Below are 9,548 nucleotides of genomic sequence, written 5' to 3'. Positions count from 1 at the left end.
ATATAAGCGTAGTTTATTTCAAAGGATTATTAATATTACAATTATTAATATTACAATTAAACCAAATACAACTACCAACAGTCTACTCTCAAGGACCTTTGATATTTTGTCAGATTACGAAAAAGAAGGGCTTAAAAATGCCAACTGCCCTGGCACCTCCCAAACATTGTCAACTGACCTGGCACCTCTCCCAAACATTATCAAGTGCCCTGGTACCTCTCCAAAACATTGTCAAGTACCCTGGTACCTCTCCCAAACATGCGCTCCATGCTGCAACACCTTGACTCCCAAGGTACATATGCAAGAATAGCACTGTGTCTGCTGTGGAGACCTTCAGGTTTCTGGGATCCACAATCTCTCAGGACCTTACGTTGGCCTCCAACATCGACACCATCTATAAAATGGCACCAGCAGAGGATGTACTTCATGCACCAGCTCAGGAAGTTCAACCTGCCTCAGGGGCTGCCGATTCACTTCAACTCCACTATCATCAAGTATGTTCTCTGCATGTCCATCACTGTCTGGTTTGGACCGGCCACCAAACAGGAATAGGAAGAGACTACAACGGACTGTCAGGTCTGCAGAGAAGATCATTGGTACCAGCTTGCTCTCCATCCAGGACTTGTACATCTCCAGAGTCAGGAAACGGGCAAGAAACATCACTGCAGACCCTCCAAACCCTGGACACAACCAGTTCCAACTCCTCCGCTCTGGTAGGGGCTGCAGAGCTCTGTACGCCAAAACCACCAGATGCCAAGAACAGCTTCTTTCCACTTGCCGTCACCCTGACGAACAATGAAAAAAATATAGTAAAATTCCTTGTATGCCTGCATGGCCAACGAAGCTGACTCTAAATCTGAAAATGCATCTATGTGTATGTATTTTTTCCATTGCAGCTACTTGGGTTGGAGGTGCCTTCATCATTGGTATTGCAGAGACAGTTTATGACCCCATCAGGGGTCTAGTCTGGGTCCTTGTTCCTCTGCAATTGGCCATTTCCTTCATCATCGGTGAGTCTCTCTTCAACATCAATCTGAGTGTTTTTACCTCAGCACAACCTTCTGTTAGTACTTTGAGACACACCCTGTATCAGTAACAACACTAAGGAGCCATATAAAGAAAATTAGTTCCTTCTTTTTCCTTTAAAGGTGAACTGTTCTTTGCAAAGCCAAAAAGGGAGAACCATTACATCAGTATGATGCATCCTTTTCAGAGGAAGTATGGAAACAAACTGACTGCGGTTCTTTCCATCATTCCTCTCATAACTGAAGTTATCTGGATTCCTGCGTTACTGATTTCCTTGGGTAAACATGTGCAAGTACACTCAAACTAACATCCCCTTTCAGACCCATCCATTTTTCCTCATCATGCTTTTCCTCCATTGTGTGTGCTGTCTGTAGCTCATGGGGATGAGTGGTTGTTCTGTAACTGCAAGGTAGCCGGTTTGATCCCAGGTCTCCCCATCGTTTACATGTCGTAGTGTCCTTGAGCAAGACACTGAACCCCTAGGTGCTCCCTGGGTGCCTCACAGGGCAGCACAATGCTCCTTGATTAAGGTTGGGTTAAATGCAAGGAATCATTTCCCCAAGGGGATTATAAAAGGAAATCTTATTCTGTGTTTGCACAATACAGGAGCCACCATGAGTGTAGTTGTACATCTGCCCTTCAGTGTTTGCGTCTGGATCTCTGCTGTGGTGGCAATCATCTACACCAGAGGTGGGCAAACTATGGCCCGCGGGCCGGATCCGGAAAAGCCTAAAAGAGCGCTGTGCAATAAATAAGCATGAAGAAATATCAACGCTGGTCTGTTGTGGTCATCGTGCTTTGGGAAAATCAAGTCGGGAATAGAGAGGCGTTACAGCAGTTTGTACGCGCCGTGCGGACCGCTGCCTGCCGTGTTCTGCTGAACTAGAGCGACACACAACACTTGCTGTGCTGCACTGGTCAATTCCACCCCTCCCCCACTGATCCCACAGACAAGGGCGACACTTTTTTATTTTTTTTATTACCGTAATATACCGCAAACCACTGAAAAGCTCCGCTTCTTAGCGGTCAGAATCCTTTTAATTATGTCGTAAAGCGTTAACTTTAGAAGAATTACGGTAATATGAATCACTTTCTGTCGCCGGAGACAGGGTTTGTACTACAACAGTTTTAGAGTTGTAAAATGAACTGACAGCTGCATGCAGAGTATTTTTCCTCAGTATAACTAACATAACGAACCACATTCGACCCACAGAACTGCGCCACCCTGCGCGCTCATGTCATGTGACATATAGGGTTCTGTCTGTCAGCCTCCTGCCATCCTCCTGCAGTGATCCCTTCTGTCACAATGAGTGGACCCAAGAAAAGAAAAGTCGACAGTGAGTGCAGAGTCTTTAATGAGTGGACTGCTAAGTATTTTTTCACCCAAGTACGATCAGAGGCAGTATGTCTTATTTGCCAAGAAACCATTGCAGTATTCAAAGAATACAATATTAGCCGCCATTTTTCCGCCAAGCATGCTAACTATGCTAGCCAACAGTCAATGACAGAACAGGCGGCTACTGCTAAGAGGTTGGCAGCCAATTTAAAGAGTCAGCAAAAATGTTTTCTCCGCCAAACTGCTATACAAGAATCAAGCACCAAGGCAAGTTTTTTGCTAGCATTCAAAATAGCAACAGCTAGCAAGCCTTTCTCTGAAGGAGAGTTTTTGAAAGAATGTATGGTAGAAACAGCAGGTCTCTTATGTCCAGAGAGCAAAAACAAATTTGAAAAATTGAGTTTATCACGCAGAACAGTGACTCGGCGTGTAGAACAAATTGATGAAAATTTAACCAGCGAGTTGAACAAAAAAGGTGAGTCATTTACGTTATATTCTCACACCGCCCCCTGCCGGCCTCGCCGTCGTCCAGTGTAGAGCCACGGGTCTCACACCGCACAGCACCCCCTGTGGCGGACCACAAGCTCCCCACCTTCCCTTTGGCTCCAATAATCTGTTTTACCAGATACTCATACTCTCATGTGGTCTGCATTTGGGTCCTAAACATTGTCCTCCCGTGACAGGTTCACACAAACACTCTCCATCCATCTGATACTGGCCCGGCCCGTCTGTCAAATTTTTTTATTCAATGTGGCCCCTGAGCCAAAAAGTTTGCCCACCCCTGATCTACACTGTTCTTGGAGGTCTCTACTTAGTAGCTTACACTGACGTCATCCAGATCTCTTTGGTGTTTCTGAGCCTGGTGCGTTTTTACTCAATGAACGTTCAAGATGATGTGTTCTTCTTTTATTTAGACCCTCCTGAGTGATTTCCTCTTTCCACAGTGGCTGTGTGTGCCTTTTGTTCTGACCAGTGACGTTGATACTGACATCAGTGAAACAGCCTTCAACCACACACACCAGAGCTCCTGGCTTGGCCAGGTTGAGTCTGGTGAAGTCTGGAGATGGATTGATCAGTTTCTAGTGATGGTAGGATGAATTACATTACAATGTTAGGGATTGAAATGTGACTTTTTCGCTTCTTCCTATGAAACGGTTATCGGAAACTCCATGTTCACATGAAGTAAAGCATATAAAATTCTATGACCAAGCTCCGTGGGGATAAAGTGTGACTTGGTTTGTCCCACAACTTTTTTTTACATTTTCTAGACTTTGGGCAATTTGGCAGTGCAGGATTTCCATCAGAGGACAATGTCCTCCAGCTCCACATCATTGTAGGAATAACGTCTGTGCTGATTGGAGCCGTAGCAGCTTCAACAGGTGATTTCTCCTCTCTACCTGTTGGTACTCTTTGTCATGTTAGGGTGGTGAATCAGCATTCATTGTTGTCTCTTTTGCCTCCTGTGTTTCAGACTGGAACTCCACCTCATATAGCTCTCCTTCTCCATACGAGCGAGGGGAGGCGGCCATGGTGTTGCCTATCACCCTTCAGAATTTAACCCCAATCTACATTTCTGCCTTTGGCATCGGAGCTATTGCTGTTGCAGTGATGTCATCGGCTGACTCTTCACTTTTGTCTGCAACCACCATCTTCACCACCAACATCTACCAGACCATCAGGAGTCAGGTGCAGTAGGGAACAGGAGCATGTTATTTATATGTTTTATATGTGTATATGCTTCACTTCTTCACTGGGTCTGGATTCATTGTTTTATTGCTTTGCATTTATTTTCTTCCTCAAGAATAAATATTCAACTTTTCCATGTTTCATTTTTTGGCATCCGATAAAGAGCTGCGGTGGGTGATCCGTCTCTCCATAGTGGCTGCAGGACTTGTGGGAACATCCCTCACCTACCTGGACAACAACATCATTATGTTCATCATGATGGATCCTGGGCTCAGACCTGACTTACACAACAATCCTCCCCCAGCTCATCTGTGTCCTATCTATCAGGGTTTCTAAATGTTGAGGGGCTGCTGCAGGCTATGCTGTTGCAGTGGTGATGAGACTGTTGTGTGGAGAGCCGTTGTGTGGCCTCGCTGTGATCCTACATTTCCCAGGATGCACTTTAGAGGATGGTGTTTATGTTCAGCGCTTTCTTTCAGGACCTTCTGCATGCTGTCTGCTCTGGCCTCCATCCTGCTGGTTTCATATGTGGCCTCACTCCTGTTTAACAAGGGGATCCTTCCTGAGAGGTGGGATGTGTTCAAGGTGAAGTCCCAGGAAGCACCACCACCAGCAGAGGGAGCCAGAGAGGCTGATAGTAAAAAGGCTGATGCTGATTCTGAACATGAACCAATGCTCAATACAGGTTGCTGATTCAGCTTCTGTTGACTTCATGTCTTGTTTTCTTTGTGTAACATTGTTGTAGTTGCCAATAATGTTCACTGGTTGTTATGGTTACAAACTATTGACCTTTATTTTAAAGACCAAATGGTCAAACAGATCAAACTATTTACTCAGCAAAGATTGTTGTCTTTTTCTACATATATATCACTTCAGCACTTCTGCTTCAGTACATGTGATTATTAATAAGCACATACATAGTGAATAATGGTTCTGATGCAATCTAGTGGTGCCAATGTTCGGCAAATGATTTGTTTTTGTTTTTCATGATGTAAAATACAATACAAGATACAACTTTAAATTCCCCATAAGAAATAAGACTAAGCTGTTATTACGGGTTGTCCCCGCCTCCCCTCTGCTCCTCCTCACAGTGTCCCCTTGCTTCCCTTCAGACAAGCCTTGGTGCCTGTCTGGAAGATGTTGTTTGGCTGCAGCCCTGAGAGGCAAGAGTGAGGACAATGGTGACTCATTACATAGAGAGCTGAGATTGTTCTGTAATTTGTATATACATATGTGTATGTATCAAATGCAAGTGACTTTCAAAAAGGGGAATTTAAGAAATTATGTAAAATCGAGAAAATGACCTCAGAGGGTTAACGGTAGAGGATTTACCAGGTATCACTCAGAAAGTGTCATGGTGTGGGACAGCAGAGTTCTTTCTTAAACCAGGTTTATTGCATGGAGGAGAACAGGAAAAACAAACAAGGTCCGGACAGTAACGAACAGCAAGCAGGTGGAATGTCAACTAGAGGCGCGTACCCGCACTCCTAGAAGCCGATGACGGGACAGCAGCAAACTGACTGTAAATGGAAGCGCGCGCCCATGCTCCACTCCGGGCCGGAAGGTGGCCGTTTAAGCGTCCGCGAACTCCTCTCCGGTCCAAGCCGTAAGGTGGCTGTTAACGACGGCAGGCAACAGGATCTTCAAGCTTTACCGCTGAACTCCGTGGAACGAGCGGGAGGCTCTCCTCTTGCAGGTGAAACCCGAGGCTGGACACTGGCAGGAAGGTAAAAATCACAGCAAACGAGAATCAGCTGTGAATCAGCTGCTATGGGAAAGAGGCGGGCTGTAGGCAGAACTCACAGAGAACACAGGGTAAGGCACAAATCCTGACAGAAAGCCCTGGTGTATTTCAGAGTCCTTTGAGAGACAATATGTCGGATTTATAAATACCAAATGGTTCTGCCTTGCTACAATATGTTGATGACATCATGATTTGCAGCTCCACAGGTAAAGTATGCACATTAGTTATATTTAATTTTTGGGCTGCAAATGGTCACACTTTGAGCCTATTCAATTCAAGCCTATTCAAATCACAATCCGCTGTCTCTAAAGTTTCATTTCTGGGACATGTGATCACAGCAGAGGGCAAAACCCTCTCTCCCAAAAGAATACAGGCAATTCAAGCTGTGCCTAAACCAGAAACAAAGGATGAGCTTCTTAGAAATGACGTCATATTATAGATAGTGGATCCCAAAATATTCAGAAAGAGAGGTACTCCTCTTTTGAAACTATTTTTCCTGCTCCAACAGATGGAGCGCCGCATAACTATTGTTTCTTTTGAACAGGTGTGGACGCTGAGACCCGACCTCATACACACCCCTGCTACATGCTGATTTGGAGCTGTATCTTCACGGTTCGGCATCTTGCCCGCCGGAGGAGGGTTGGTGATGTTACAGCCTGCCTAGTGTGCCTAGGGGTACACAGGCCTATAACCACACACAAAAGGAAAATAGCTTTGGCAAAGGTGGAACCAGGAAAGGAAACAAGGCAGGTGAGATAAGCGGCAATAAATAAAATTTCTTGACAGCTAACAAAAAGGTAACATAACTAAAATGGAAGCAATAGGCCTCAGGGTTTCAAAGGCCAAAACAACAAACAAAGAACCCCATACTAGCTAGAAAACAAAGTATCTCTTGCCCATCATGGAACAACAAAACTGACCTCCCTGGCTAGCCACAAAACAGGAGAAAACAGAAATGACAACAAAAATGGAAGAGAATCCCTACATAGCTTCCCCCAAAATGCAGAGGTACAAATACGTTGTTACTTTACTTAAGTAGAAATTGTGGGTATCTATACTTTACTGGAGTATTTATTTTTCAGACAACTTTTCACTTCTACTCCTTACATTTTCACGCAAATATCTATACTTTCTACTCCCTACATTTAAAAAAATAGCCTCGTTACTATTTCATTTTGGTTTGTTTTATAGGCAACTAGTTATCATGTCTTCCGCTGCATGAAACGCATGTTAATGCTCAGTAGTACACATATGGTACTTAACGTTCTGCCGTCCCGCGGGCGTCCTTTACTGGACATTCTAGTGTACACTGTACCCCCTATTTATAGTTCAGTACGAGTGCCACATGTTTCTGGAAACCTACGATTCTTGTGATTCCAGCTGTGCAATCTGTTTCAAGATCACAAGCTACAAAGAAGGCTTTTGTCAGACAACAACAAACAAACGATAGCAAAATCCAGGTAACTCACCGATGACGCCTCATATTTATCCATAAATCCATAACATTCCAACAAAAACGGCATTGTTACATCGTAAAGGTCCAATAAAAAAAATCCCGTAAAAGATTTAGTCCAAAGCATGTGATTTTATCCATAAAAATGACCGCCGAAATCTAACCTTTACAAATGAACCCCAATTGAACCAATAGGAGCTTTGTGTCCTGACTGACAGGCTAAATTACCCAACCAGAAGCTAGGTTGAAGAACAGGCTATTGTCTTACGTGGATCAAGCCTGTCACGTCGTACGGCTCGGATGACAGGCGTTTCGTACAGCCAATGAAATTGCCTAAAAAAACGAATACCAGGAAGAGGGGGGGGGAGGCAAATAATCCCAACAGCTTTCAATTTGATGAGAAGAGACAGCTGCTCACAGAGCCTCAATTTGGCATTGAATTAGCATGAAAATGCATTTATACTTCATTTGCTCTGTGTCAGCAACACTGTTAGTAAATATGAATAGTACCTTTTTAAGCCTTTTTAATAGGTATATAGTATATATCATGCATATTTTCAGTCTCAAAATGAAAAAACGCCGAGACATTTCATTATAATAACATGTGTAAAATATTAACTTTCTGTGATATTAACTGCTTTTTACGTAGACTATATGAGGCTTCAGGCTATGGTTCCATTGTGTTTTCCAGTTCATAAATCCCATTTATAGTCATCTACAGGCATCTATTTGCAAAGAAATGTTCAGGCGGAAATAAAAACCTTATACTTTATTGTGTTCAAACTTATATAACTCACTTTAACTTTAACGCACTTAAAGTGCTTCAGATTGTTACCTTTCAAAAGAGACCAAGACCATGCATTTACTCAAAATAGTTCAAGTACAGCTTGCAATTTACTTTGGGTGTACCTGGATAGGCGTTTTTCGTAAATTTTAAAGGAAAGCTAAGAAGTTAATGTATTTGCATTGTAATAAAATGTGATCATTTTCAATGCAGCTGAAACGGGTAGCCTAGTGCATCCCACATTTTTCAACATAACATTTTAAAACATTATAGTCATTATGGCCTTTTGAAAAAGTATTGTTTTAGGGGGGAAGTGGGGTAGTGCACTATAGGCCCGAGACGCGGCTTAAGAGTTTGTCCTTAAAGAAAAAAAAAATCCCCTTACATTACTTTTACTTTTATACTTTTAAGTAGTTTTGAAACCAGTACTTTTACTGAAGTAAAAAGCTTGAGTTGATACTACGTACTAAGTATTTTTAAACCCTAGTATCTATACTTCTACTTGAGTAATGAATGTGAATACTTTTGACACCTCTGCCAAAATGTCATGAATGGTAGCCTGCACTCAGGCACCAGTCCAACAGCTCAGAGAAAGGACAGGAGAGAGCACTGGATCTGGGTGTCCATATCACCAACCCACTGATTGCCTGATGTATTTCAGGTGGTCTCCCGCTACTCCAGGTGCACCAGATCTGCAACAATTACACAAGAGGGCGGAGTTAAATCAGAGGGTGTAACAGTGGGGTTGACTGTAAAGAATCCATCACAAAATAATTAAGGTTGACAAAAACATCATGTAGAGATTGGGAAGATATTGTTTGACAATAACTACTGATTGATTATAAACTTAAAGTCTGATACAAATACAGCACGTTGTCAACACACAGCTGTGATTTTGGTCAAGAAAAACAAATCTCGTTTTATGAATTTGTCATTGTACAATGAGGCTTCAAAAACATTACATTAATGCATTTACATCACATGAGACTCTCACTCTGACTTTGGTGTAGTGACGATTTTGGCATTTGGGTTTTTGACATCATCTTGTAAACCCATTACACATCACTGTCTCGTGGTCGACTTGCTAGAAGCCATACTGCTCCCTAAAACTGTTTGTATTATGAAATGAGACGCTCACACTAACGCTTCTGATCACATTTTGACAGGTGATGCTGCAGATGCTGCTGCAGCTAGAAGAGAGGCTTATTTAGGTTACTCTTGTCAGCTTATAACACTTTTTTGCCCAGGTGTGCCTTCAGAAATATCTTTCACTTATGATGTTGATGTATTTCCAGATATTGGGCCTCAGCTGGTGTAGTTTTTAATAATGATTTATGGAAGGACCAGACAATTGCCTAGTGCTCACTTCCATTGGTTTGCTAAATTAGCTCACAGAAGAGATAACTTGGCAAAAGGGGGAATATGTAGTTCATTGCAAAGATAGATCAACATTGTGTAGTTGTTTTTTTTTGTAACGTCACTCTAAAAGACAACAAAATAACAAAGTGATAAAAGAGAG

General features: G+C 42.8%; 1 pseudogene across 1 annotated transcript; it reads left to right on the top strand.

The window, feature by feature from the left end:
- Positions 1-417: 417 nt before the first annotated feature.
- On the top strand, positions 418-4,741 carry LOC306752977 (high-affinity choline transporter 1-like; annotated as a pseudogene). The gene is made up of 7 exons: positions 418-494; positions 547-713; positions 897-1,010; positions 1,633-1,716; positions 3,631-3,741; positions 3,834-4,048; positions 4,199-4,741. The product of its transcript is annotated as a high-affinity choline transporter 1-like (transcript).
- The last annotated feature ends 4,807 nt before the right edge of the window (positions 4,742-9,548 follow it).

Source organism: Taurulus bubalis, assembly GCF_910589615.1.
Source record: "Taurulus bubalis genome assembly, chromosome: 21".
Taxonomy (NCBI): domain Eukaryota; kingdom Metazoa; phylum Chordata; class Actinopteri; order Perciformes; family Cottidae; genus Taurulus; species Taurulus bubalis.
The sequence above is the reverse complement of the archived record's forward strand: the minus strand, read 5'-3'. Positions and strand labels throughout refer to the sequence as shown.